Genomic DNA, 13,570 nt, shown 5'->3' with positions numbered 1-13,570 from the left:
ATGTTGGTATGCTTCTGCCATAACTCCTGCCCATTATTATAACCCATGAAAAAATGCCTTGAGTGTTGTATTTTTAGTTCAGGACATCTGTATTTGTCAGCTCTGAGTATCTAGTATAATCATGTGAAGAGCATTGTGCAACTACCATATTTCTTTATTACAAATCCTTCCATTTTTCTGCTAAGTAATGCATTTGGAAACCTAAATGAACAGAGACAGTAAACATTTGATTGCTTACATTATTTTAGTTCAAACATGGCTCATGGCCCAGCACTAATTTATTTATTTTTATATGGTACATTTCTATTTAATTTGGGAGTCTGCCACCATCTTGTTCTCTCTTCCAGCTGTTCTCCTTTTGCCCACCTCCCTTGTCACCCTCTTGTTTTCACCCTTCCTCTCTTGCAGGGCAAAAAGCTTGTGAAAAATGCCCTATGAGCAAGTCTCAGAACCAGAGGCACTTTTTTATTGCCAATGTGATTATAGCACATGTTCTTCTGCCCACCCACATGCCTCAAACCTGACTGAGAGAGACCACCTACAGCACTGTGGGGTAGATGGAACAGTTCCGTTTCCACAGCCCATTCAGCACTCTACTTCTCCTTTGGGTCAAATCTCCAAACTAGTCTGTCAGCCAGATGGGTATGGGTCCTGGTGACAGGGAACACCTGCCCAAGAATTAAAGAATAGCAAGACCATCTATTCTTTTCCCATTGGCTACCAAACCAGCCACCAAAACAATAATGGCTTTTGGTCAGCATCCCGTTCTTCTTCTCCAGCAAGAGTAAAACCAGCAACTTGGAGATAAAAGACATAATATCTTATTACCAGTCCCCAGAGCCAGGCTGTCCCCTTCCTAGCCTATTTTTCAAAGACAGCCTGTTCTGCATATGGGGTGGAAAACTGGGTCCTGGCAAAACACAAAAAGTAAATATTTAAAGAAAAAGAAACACAAGGAAACAAAATGCCTGGCGTTTATGTTTCCATGGTAAGCTGCCAAGTATCTCTCAGTCTCTTACCCATTTAATGTTTAGTACACCATATGGTTTTTTAAACCAATGGATTAAACTCCTCCATGGTTGTGAAAAACATCAGTGCATTTGTTCTGGCCTCTCTCTCTCCTTGCATTTGTTGTTAATTTGCAAGTTTTTCACATCCCTCCACTGATTTCTGTTAGTGTGTTTACATGTTTTAGATTTCTGTTGGAATGTATCTATTGCTCGCAACACCACATTGAGCCTGTTGCACATTATCTCCAGGAAGAATGGATGAAGCACAACTGTATTTGAATGGATATTTGAGAACAGAGACCAGAAGCATCTGTGACACATACTGAGTTCACTCCTTTGTGCCATACTGATGAATACCTCCAAATAAACTTTTGCCAAAAACAAAAAATTGTAATTGTGTACATTACCCAAGATCCCCCACTTAGAATTCCTTTGCAAGAGTGCTGAGTTGGCATCTTGAAGAGGAAGACATTGAACAAAAGGGAGGTGAAGAAAAAGTAGAGGGGGAGGAGAGGGAGATAGAAGAAGGGGCAAAAGAAACATTAAAGGTTGATAAACCAACTGGATTGCCCGAACTTGCCTCAGCATACAAATTGGACTTCCAAATTCCCATTTTTAGAAAGGCTCTGGTAACCTAATATAAAATCACCCTCCCCTTATCTCCATACTTTCTCATATCATTCCTGGGGTAGGACTAAAGCATCATAGGGTGATAAGGCCTAGGGAAAATCTCTGAAGAGCTTCCAATTCCCTAATAAACTAAAATCTCAGATAGTCACCTAGAATATAATTAGTTCTCTAAGCACTGAAAATTTTGTACCTATGGTTTTTTCCCATCATCCCTCAGAATGGGCCTTGAGATGGGATGTTTCTAGATTTCTCATATGGAACCATATGGAGGAAATTCCGTTCTTATTTCCCACTTGATATGATCCAATTCACACTGGGACTCAGATTCTGTAATGCATTTAGTTGGTGGAGGCAGATTACTCACAAGAAGACATAGGCGCCTTAAGGCTGAGGATGCATGGGTGGGCTGAAGCACCAGCAGATGTGTATTCATCTAAGAAGAAAGGGAAATACATAATACAAAATCAACACATTTATTTTTGTAGCTTCCAGCTTGGGTTCACAATGGGGGTGTCACCACCCTTTCAAAAGGCCCACAGAGGCCTCCTGCTTTGGCAGATGCCGGTACCAGAGAGTGCCATTGTGTTGCATTCACAGATGCTTTAAATCCCAGTCCTATCAGGGTCTTGGAGAGGTCATCCTGTCCATTGCACTATCTCTAGATGGGAACCAGAATACACAAATAAACCTAAGAGTTGTGTGTGTGTGTGTGTGTGTGTGTGTGTGTGTGTGTGTGCGTGTGTGTGTTTAGAGGGTATTGAGGAGAGGGAGTCATTTCTGCCCAATTCTTAAGAATTATAGGATAACTCTAGAACTGAAGGGCATATCAGAGACCTAGTCCAACTTTCTCATTTTTTAGATGAGGAAGTTTCAGGATAGTTAAGTGACTTTCTTCTGCAAAATCTCATAGGTAATGAACATCAGAAGTCTAACTTGAACCCAAATCGTTTGATTCAAAGCCAATGCTTTCCAAAGTTCCATACTGCTTCACTTTTAGACAGATCTTATAGGTAACCTAGATATCTTATACTGTGATTCAAGCCATTGAACGTCATGTTTATATACTACCTAAAGGTTTACAAAGTGTTTTATTCACATCAATCCTGTGAGTTAAGTAGTGCAAATGTTATTGTCCTCACTTTATAGACTAGGAAAGTGAGACCTGGAGAGTTTAAATGAATTGCCCCAAGTCATGCAGCTAGTATGTGTCAGATTCAGGATTCAACCACTGTGCAGCCTCTCCAGTCATGTTTGATCAGTCTTTAGTAAAGTATGAACCCTCCTCATCATGTAGTATTGTGAGACTAAGTGATGCACATATGGAATGTACTAGAGATCTCCTAGTAGTTCAGAAAACTAACTTTTATCTCAAAGGTTTATGGTTCCTTTGGTTTTATAAGATGATTAAAATATCATCTGTTTTCCTAGATATCTCTGTGCACCTTTTTTGGGACAAAAGTCAGTTCCTGCCAGAAGGATACAGATTTGGGGTATCTTTAAAAGAATTGCAGGACACACAACTAAATAATGATTTCTCAGACAGAGACTATAGACATAATTATATTAATACCAAAATGAAGTAGGCCCAGCAAGTTGTGATCAAGTCACAACCCTAAACAAAAAGCTCTAATTGCTAAGCAGTCGAGAGCCATGTAGGTTCAAATCCAAACTCCTTAGCAAGACATTCAAAGCTCCATCCTACCTATTCCATCCTACCTACAGTCAATTTTCCTTTGCAATCTAGTCTCTCACTATTTCCCTTCAGATAGTCTACCTTTCAGACAAATTCAACTATTAATACTTGAACAAGTTCTATAGTTTTTCTCCTTTTCTCCTTTAATCACAATGCACACAATAATAATGAAAATTTTAGAAAATCAGATTGTCAAATAACTAGTCAATTCCTCAAAGCCCTTATTATTTGAATTTCCTAATCTAATATAGTTAGGAAAACTATATTAGATTTTCCTAACCCCGAAATTGCTCCAGTATCTGATGTTCCCTCTCATTTCACCTCCTTTCAAGAAATCATGGTGTCAACGAGACCTGGCTTTTCAACTTTTCCTACTCTTTTCCCAACTCAGAATCCACCTTAGAATTGCCCTTCCAACTCTCTATTTCCCTGATCTGATGGTTGCTTAATTACAGGAATGTCATGATAGTTGAAGGTAGAATTAACAAGATGTGTAGCTGATTATGAAAAGTGAAAGAGAATAGAGAGATGAGGATGACTCGGAGAGTATGAATCTTCATAACTAGAAGGATGGTGATGTTATTGATGGAAATGGGGAAATTAAAAGGAAAGAGATTTGTGGGAAAGATAAGTATTGTTTGGATATACTACATTTATGAATTTATTTAAATGTATTTTTATACAAATGTTTGCAAATTTTATTATTGCCATGATTTTACATAAGAATTCATCAAATTATTAACATTTTCTTTTCTTCTTTCATCATTCTCCTCCTAAATACAAATGGAATAATTGTTCAGGACTATTTGGACTTAACATTATTTCATCGGTATTCTAGACATAGTGAACATAGTGATACATAATAGATAATAAGTGAAGTGAACATAATAGATAATAGAATGGCGTAAGGAAGATCTGAGTTCAAACTTTGCCTAAGTTTCTTATACTATTCTATTTTTTTCCTCAATTACATGTCAAGACAACTTTTAGTATTCATTATTTATTTATTTGAAACTTAAATACAAAATAGAAAAAGAAAAAAACAACATTGCCATATGCTCAGCAGCACATGAGAGAATTCAAAATATGAAGCAATTAATTTCCATTTCAAGAAAGCCTACACTGTGCTTTGAGTAGTTCATCTTTTCTTTACTTCCTCATAGGCTTTTTTTTTCTCTGCTATATATTTTTTATTTTACTCTTTCTTTCCCCCTCCCACCCAACTGGGTTGGGTTGGGGACCATGATTTCTTGAAAGGAGGTGAAATGAGAGGGAACATCAGATACTGGAGCAATTTCGGGGTTAGGAAAACTATATTAGATTAGGAAATTCAAATAATAAGGGCTTTGAGGAATTGACTAGTTATTTGACAATCTGATTTTCTAAAATTTTCATTATTATTGTGTGCATTGTGATTAAAGGAGAAAAGGAGAAAAACTATAGAACTTGTTCAAGTATTAATAGTTGAATTTGTCTGAAAGGTAGACTATCTGAAGGGAAATAGTGAGAGACTAGATTGCAAAGGAAAATTGACTGTAGGTAGGATGGAATAGGTAGGATGGAGCTTTGAATGTCTTGCTAAGGAGTTTGGATTTGAACCTACATGGCTCTCGACTGCTTAGCAATTAGAGCTTTTTGTTTAGGGTTGTGACTTGATCACAACTTGCTGGGCAAATAAGACTGCAATTAAGTGTGGATATATAGAGATAAGAAATAATTATAAATAAAAAGATATAGAGAGAGACACATATACATATATACATAAATATAAATATCTATAATCGTACACATATATATAAATTTATATTTATATATGTCTATGTAAGACCATATTATGTTCTCTCTGAAGGTGAATAAAATCTTCCTTCATAAATCTAAATCTTTCCATATTTTTCTAAACTCATTGACTTACCATTTCTTATCCCACAGTAATATTCCAATCTTATTCTGTCTAGGTATTTTAAATAGTCTAAAACAATATTAATTAATATGGCTGATAGTGAAGTTTCCCTATTTTTCTCTTTTGATTAAAGTGATTTTAGCTTTAATTGTATTTTTTTAATATTCATTTTTACAGGATCTTGAATTCCAAATTTTTCTCTCTCCTCTAACCTCTTCAGAAAATGATAGGCAGTTTAATATAGGTTTTATATGTGCTATCATGTAAAACATACTTTCATATTAGTCACAGCTATAAAAGAAGAAACAGATCAAAAGAAAATAAAAACCATGAAAAAGTGTTTGTATCTGCAGACTCCATAAGTTCTTTAAATATGAATAGCATGGGGCAGCTAGATGGCATAATGGATAGAGCATCAGCCCTAAGGTTGGGAGGACCTGAGTTCAAATTTGACCTCAGACACTTAATACTTTCTAACTGTGTGATCCTAGTCACTTGACCCCAATTGCCTTAGCAAATAAATAAATATGGATAGCATTTTCCTTTATGAGTCCTTTGTATTTGTCTTGGATCATGATGTGAAATGAGCTGAGTCATTCATAGTCAATCTGTGGATTTTTATATTTCCTTTTCCATTTGACCAGTTTTATTTTTGAAGCAATTGTTTTTTTTTTCTAGTATTTATTTTTTTCATAATTCTCTTGCATCACTTTCATCTCTTTTCCCAATTTTTCTTCTGTCTTACATGGTTTTTAAGCTCTTTTTTGAGTTCTCTCATGAGTTTTTCCTAGGTTTGAGACCACTTTCTGATTTTCTTTTGAGTTTTGCCCACAGGTATTTTGATATTATTGTCCTCTTCTGAGTTTGTGTATTGATCTTCCCCACCATAATAACTTTCTGTGGTCAGATTCTGTTGTTGTTGTTGTTTGTTCATCTCTTTGGCCTTTTCCCTTTCTTTTCAATTTGATCTCTGCTCCTGGGATAGAAGAGCTGGCTGTCTCAAGCATATTGTGCCAGGGCTGCTGGCCCTGACACTTTATCTGGTGTAGCCAGATGTTGCTGTGGGGTCCAAAAGGGTCCCCAAAAGGGACCCTAATATCTGGTGCTGGATTGAGGGTGTGAGGGTAGAATGGTTGGTGCTACTAGAGGCCATAGGGATCTGGCACCTTATTGGTGGGGAATCAGGGTCCTATTACAGGAGTCTGATGTATGTTGAAGCTTGTGGGGTTTTTCTGCATTTCTTTATGATACACTGAAGCATGTATAAGTTTAACCACTGATGTTCTAGGATGTTGTTTTTTGGAGTTGAATATGGGAGAATTATGGTAATTTACTGCTCACTCTGCCATCTTGATTCCTGAAAGTTAAATGTCCATATTACATTTGAGATGCCTACAGAATATCCATTTGGATATGCCCAGTACACAGTTGATGATGGAGAATTAGAGCTCAGGAAAGAGACTGGGACTAGATAATGGATCTGGGAGCCATCTGTATACAAACAATCATTGAAATGATACAGTCTTAAGGTGAATTTATAATTAGTGAGGCAAAGCCTGGAGTATGATCAAATAAAGGACACAGAAGAGGAGCAGACAGTCAGGTAGGAAGACAGGAAGTAAGTCCTATCAGAAAAACCTGAGAATTGTGCAATGTTACAAAAGGTAAAGGAGGTTATTATTGTAAAGACAAGTATAGACAAAGGTTCTCTCTATGTGGTAAAATAAATCAAACACAATAGAACCAACCACATTCATTACAGATTATAGAGTAAATCCAGCCTGGCTGGACACAAAAGAATTTCAACATAATGGAATTGGAGATTGTTTTATATTAATGTTTGTTTAAGAAAAATAATGGCCAAGAGAAGAAAACTTGGAGATATGGGGGGTGGGGAATTCCTATTGTTAGAAGCTCTAAGGCCACCCATGTGAGTTACTAATGCAAGAAAATGGAATTGTGAAGAGAATAGGAATTTTCAAGAAATTATAGACATAAAACAGTCAGAAATCATGATGTTGTGGTTAGCATACTGGACTTATAGTCAAGAAGACATGAGTTTGAAGTGTTTTTGAAGTATTAATTGTGGGCCTTTAGACAAATTGCTTACCCTCTCAGAGCCTCAGTTTCCTCATTTATAAAATGAAGGGGTTCAACTGATAACTGTAAAGATACCTTCCAGCTTTAATCTATACCTATGAGGAGAAAAAGAAATGAAATTGAGATGAATTGTTGGATACTATCGGATTTCTATCATAAAGAAGCAGCTAGATAACACAGTATATAGTATGCTGTGCCTAGAATTAGCAAAATTCATTTTTTTTTAGTTCAAAACCAGTCTCAGATGCTTACTAAATGTGTGACTCTTGGCAAGTCACTTAATCCTGTTTGCTTCAGTTTTCTCTTCAGTAAAATGAACTGGAAAAGGAAATGGCAAACCACTTCAGTAGCTTTGACAAGAAAGCCCCAAAGAATCACAAAAATTTGGACATAACTGAAATTAATTGAACAATAACAAATCATAAAGACAAATAAAAGGTTTTTTTTCATTTACTTAGCTGGCTTTTAGCAATTTGAGTACTTGTGAGATCATTTTCCCCTTTTATCAATTGACAAGGAAAAAAGTCATCAGAAACATAAATTACCTGGAAATGGTGATGCATCTAGATGAACTCAGTGTCTTTAGGAAAATAGTGGAGAAATATGAAGAAGAAAATAAACATTTTTAAAGTGCCTATTATGTGCTGGGCATTGTAGTAAGTGCTTTACATCCTCACAATAATACTGAGAGGTAGGTGATCTTATGATCCCCATTGAGGAAACTGAGGCAACTGCTAGTTAAGTTGGTTGGATCTGACAAAATCAAAAAGGTCATTTGTATCTGAGAACAGACTTGGATTCAGGTCCTCCTGACTCCAAGATGACATTCTAATTCACTGCACTATTTAGTTACTTGTATGACTAATGAAAGTGTTTGATTAAATAGAGCAAGGGTTCTTAACCATTTTTGTGTCAATCCAGTGAATCCTGTAATTCCCTTCTCACAATAATGTTTGATGTCTACTTTCATAATTAAAGAAAATGCTAAATTTCAGTTCAAGATTAGTGAAACAAAGATGTAATTCTTTCCTATCTAAAATTGCTATATGGATCCCTTGGGGGTTTGTGAGCCCAGGTTAAGAATCCCTGAAGTTATAGAAGCTTTCAATTTACAAGTGCCAGTTTTGTAAGGCAACTGTCAAGTATATGAAGTCACATAGTATCCTGATAAAACATTAATCCTGACCTAACTAGAAGTCTTCAAGGAAAGTTTCTCATATATGTGTTGTAGAGAGACTTTTTATTCAGTTATAGATTGAACTAAGTCTAGGATGCACTGAAGCCAGCAAGACCCAACTGTGAAATTTTCAGTGTGATTATTTATACATTGGAAATTAGCAAACACTACAAATCAGGACTTGATTTATTGTTTTGTTGATTGTCTAGAATTAGGAAAATAATGGAGAAATAGTAAGAATATAGAATAAACTTTAAAATGTCACATGTTCATTTTTTTCAGAAAGCTAGTTGTTCACCATTTACCAGAAGTTCCCTGAAGTAGCTGACCTTTGAGATCCCTTACAACTAAGAAGAATCATAGAAGTATATGATCTTCATCTTGAAAACTTAGTTGGATTTGTAGAGGTGGAGATATTTCTAGAGGATACTCCAGAAAAAGAGAACTTTGTAAACAAATCTTAAAGGCAGGAAAACACTGAACATGTTAAGGAAATAGAAATTAGTATATGGAAAATTGAAAATATTACAATGGAAACTGGAATATAAGGAAAAACATAATGAGGAAGAAATCTAGAAAGTAGTGAGATTCTGAAGTACCTTAAATGCCATCCTAAGTTATTATAAGGTGTTCAGTTGTTTTCAGTCATACCTTACTATTCCTGACCCCGCTTGGAGTTTTCTTGTTGATGTTCCTAGACTGGTTTGGACTGGTTTGCCATTTCTTTCTCCAAATGAATTTGCAAATGAGGAATTGAGGTAAACAAGAGTGACTTGACCAGGGTAATAATTAATAGGCAAGTGAGTTAGATTTGAACTCAGGAAGATGAGTTTTCCTGCCTCACTATCCACTGTACACACACTATCCACTGTACCATCTGGCTGCCTTACTTGATTAAGAAGTACAGAATTATGGAATGTTTTTTTGAGCAAGGGAGCAACCTCATAAGAATTGTATAATTAGGAAGAACAATTTGATATTAGAAGAGACTCAGTTGCAGAAGGAAAAAGAATAAATGATGAGTCCATGTGAAAAATCATAGGCACCAAAAGAATTCCACAAGCATACCTATGCGTCCTTTTAAAGATTACACTAATTATAAGTGATAGCAGCAATATCATGGTGGGCTACTGTCTGATGACTGGGGATATAGAGAACCTACATGAGGCACTTTGATTGGAGACCAAAACTAATGTGTTGGTGTGGCTAGAGATTCCTCTCTCTCACCAAGGGGTGTGTGACTGAAACAAATAAGAAGTGAGACCAGTGAAAGGGCAGTGAAAGTCTTACATCCCTCAACTGCTGGCTATAAATGATTTACTTTCAAATTTTTCCCTGCTTCTTTAAGCTGCTCTTAAATTCTATTATTTAAGATGAAACTATATCTAGTCATAATTCTTTGTGATTCTCAATTGCTTACAGAGAAACTGCAGTGGAAGAGATCAATAAATGGCCTGTACTACATAGAACTAAGCATAACAGAAGTTCGAACATTGGTCTAAAATAGGTATGGTTATTTATCTTAGTTTGGGGACTCATGAAAGAATTTAATGATTTTTTATTTTTTACTAATTACTAAGGTGGTTTCTGTAGTGTTATGGCTAGTATGTTTGTCTCTCACATGGGAGGTCCCAAGTTCAAAATTAGGCAGAAAATTCCCTTTAAAATGCTCCTTGTCCTTGTGCTCTTCTTTCTCCTCCCTCTCTTCCTCCTCTTCCTCTTCTGTAACTACATATAATAATTCTTATAAATTTTTCAGTAGCAAGGGAAACCATGTGAATCATGACCAACTATCTTCTTAGTCTATTGCTTCTTGAATAAAGATACTGATGCCTCAAAATAAAGTTGACTCCTCCTGTTATCCTTTCCTAAGCAAATTAAATGTTTTAATGGGTCTGCACCAAAGAGCAGGATAGAAATATGTACTGAAAGAAGGTTATATCCATGGAGTAAGCTGAAAGAAGAAGCTGTGAAGGATTGCGATTTACACATATAGTGTTCTAAATAGGGGAGAGGGAGAGTAATTTTACTTTTTTCCATCTATAAAGCCAACCTTACCAGACAGCACCACCTAGTGGTTATAAATGCTACCTGGGAGTATTCAGATCCTGAGTAGAAATAGTTCTGCTCAGAGCTGGTTTTCACTTTGGCTTTAAGTAACCAAAACCAGTTGAGATTTGAGTGCCCAGAAAACCTGAGTAGTACAAGTATCTCTGTGTCATTTTGTATGTGTGAACCACAAATGCTTTTTATATGATCAATAATCCTTGAAGATTAATTTAAGAAGTAGGAAGCTGTGTTTTTCTTCCTAGAGAATCAGAACCAAGTTAATATAAAATTAGTCTAGATGTGATTATGCTAGTTATAAAGTGGAAATTTTCAATTCTCAGATGAGATCAAAAGGAAGAATATAAATATCACTGGTGCCTTTACTCTCGTAAATATTTTTCTGTTTTTAATAATAATGCTTTTTTCACATAGGTAAGAATACATGTCAAAGAGAATTTCCTAAATGATAATGGGGAGGACCAAGAAGTCCTAAGAAGATGTATGGAAGTTTTCTTTAGAACCATTAGGAATAACTGTGCTCTATTACTTCAAGTAAGTCCTAAAATGAGATGAGACTGCCAACTATCAACACCTAAACACTTTTTGTCCATAAAGCAGCTTCACTGTAGACAGAAGGCAATATCATTATCAAATTCACATCTCCTGAATCCCATTATATATCTTTCAAGTTTATGACTAACAAATGCTGTTTCATAGAGAGCTACAAACATCTTTCATTAAATTAATTATGGGTTTGCAAACAAAATAAGAATGCACATAGTTTTGATAGTGAAAGGAATTATATTTATAGATTCATACATCATTCTATTTTTTTCCTACCTACACATTGCCATTACACCAAATAGATCTAACTAAACCTTATCACTATAGGTAAAAATAATCTTTCAAAAAGCTATCTACTTTTGACCTTCAATGAAGAAAATTAAGAAAAAAGAACTTTTACACTTACTTTACCCTAGTCTTCCCTTAGAATCCAAAAAGGGATCTGACGATTTTAAGATGATTGAAGTTTGAAACCAAATTAGGAAGGCCAGTAATAAAACTAATGATTCCAAATACCTCTATACAAAAGTACAGAGTATACATATTTATTAAGTTGAACTAGAAATCCTAACATATTGAGGCAAATAACTTTAGGAATATTATGGAGACTTGGTGGGATGTGAACTAAGAAGACTAATTTGCCTTCAGAGGTATCTTTGAGATTTGGTGGGATGAGTATTATTGTCACCTTGACCTTAGAAGTAACACTGAACCTTGGTGGAGAAGAACTACCAAGGCTAATTTGACCTCAAAGGAACCACTAAAACTTGGTGGGATTTGTTTACTGTTGTCCTTTGTTTTTGAAGAGGACCAATGTAATATCACTATGTTAGAATCAAGTTACACTGTGTCCGGCTGTGCCTGATTAGACCAATATGAACTTGGAATGCTCTATCACAGATTAATCACAAATAGTCCAGATGAACTTTTGGGGTATCTCCTCTAATTTTGCAAATTTTGCAAGAACTGACAAAGATCCAGAATATGATTCTGGAAGGTATTCCTTATTTTAAAAGAAGAAAATAGGTTTAAAAATGTAATTGAAGCAGTGTTATACATTAAGAAGATTTATTTATGTGAAGAAATTCGTGAACCAGAATGGAAGAAAAATGTTGGAGAATATTTGAGTAAATATCAAGGGAGGCAGAAATAGAAATGATATTATCATCAGACTATATTGCAGACCACTTGGATAGAATGAGAAACAGATCGTAAGTTGGCAGAGAAAGCATGACAATATGGTAGTTATGAGGAAGTTCAGTTAGTCCAACACCAGCCAGAAGGTCCACTCTGCCAAAAAAAGAGGGGGCAGCTAATACTTTCTGTATTTGCCTTAATGATGTTATCTTCCAAAAGATAGAGGAATCAACAAGGAAGAATTCTATTCTAAATCTGATTCTCATCAAGAACAAATTGATTACTGAAGGGGAAATAATGGAAATCTTAAGGAAAAATTACCATATCCACCTTAGAATTTATCAAAGAAGAGAAAAGAAAATGAAAAGAAAATCCTGGCATGGTCTAACATGCACCTGAGATTAGGAGAAAATAAATTTCAAATGATTTATAGAAAGAATACAAAGAAGTCAAGGACTGAAATTCTAGAAGAGAGCCTAAGAGGAATGGGAAACTTTCAAGAAATTCTGAAGGCATAAAAAGAAATGATCATATGAAAGAGAAAGGGGTATCTTTGTCTAAAAAAAGCAACGTGAAAGTACTGGAATTATCCAATATATACAGCATATGGAAGCAAGAGCAGAAAACAAGATGAATATAGAAGCATGACATGATTCTTTAAGAATAGTGTCAGAAGTACTGAAGATTGAACTAGCTGGGGTTTGCAAGGAAAGCTAAGGGTAACATAGAACAGAGACATGGGAAACACATAGTTACTCAACTCATTTTGCTTTCTATTTTCTCAGTAGGAGCAGTCTAGAAATCAAAACAAAACCAACTAATAGAGAGTTAACAATCAGGGGAAGTAAGGAGATAATAGGAGACCATCTAGCTGTCCCTAATGAGTCACCAGACCTGTCTGAATGATAGCATAGGGTCCTGAAAGAATATAGATGTGATTAGTGTCAGTGTTGATGATTCCAAAGATCATGGAGGATTGAATAGGTACTTCAGAATTGGCAGACAATTGTTTCAATTTTCCAAAAAGGGAGGAGAATACAATCTGGAGACGTAGACCAATGATGTTGACTTGAATTCTGGAAGAATTGTAGAATATATTATTCAAACAATGGTTAATGAAGATATAGAAAAAGAAGTAGTTGTTACAGAGATCCCACATGATTTTTATCAAGAATAGATTAAATTTGTTTCCTTTTTAATGCAAAGGCTTGCTAAACTAGTAGATCTAGGTAATGCTTTAGAAATTTGCTTTAAATTTTAGAAAAGCATTAGATAAAACTCACTGTATTCCGAACTTATTATTGTTCCCC

This window comes from Sarcophilus harrisii, chromosome 1 (genome assembly GCF_902635505.1).
Source record: "Sarcophilus harrisii chromosome 1, mSarHar1.11, whole genome shotgun sequence".
NCBI lineage: Eukaryota > Metazoa > Chordata > Mammalia > Dasyuromorphia > Dasyuridae > Sarcophilus > Sarcophilus harrisii.
The sequence above is the reverse complement of the archived record's forward strand: the minus strand, read 5'-3'. Positions refer to the sequence as shown.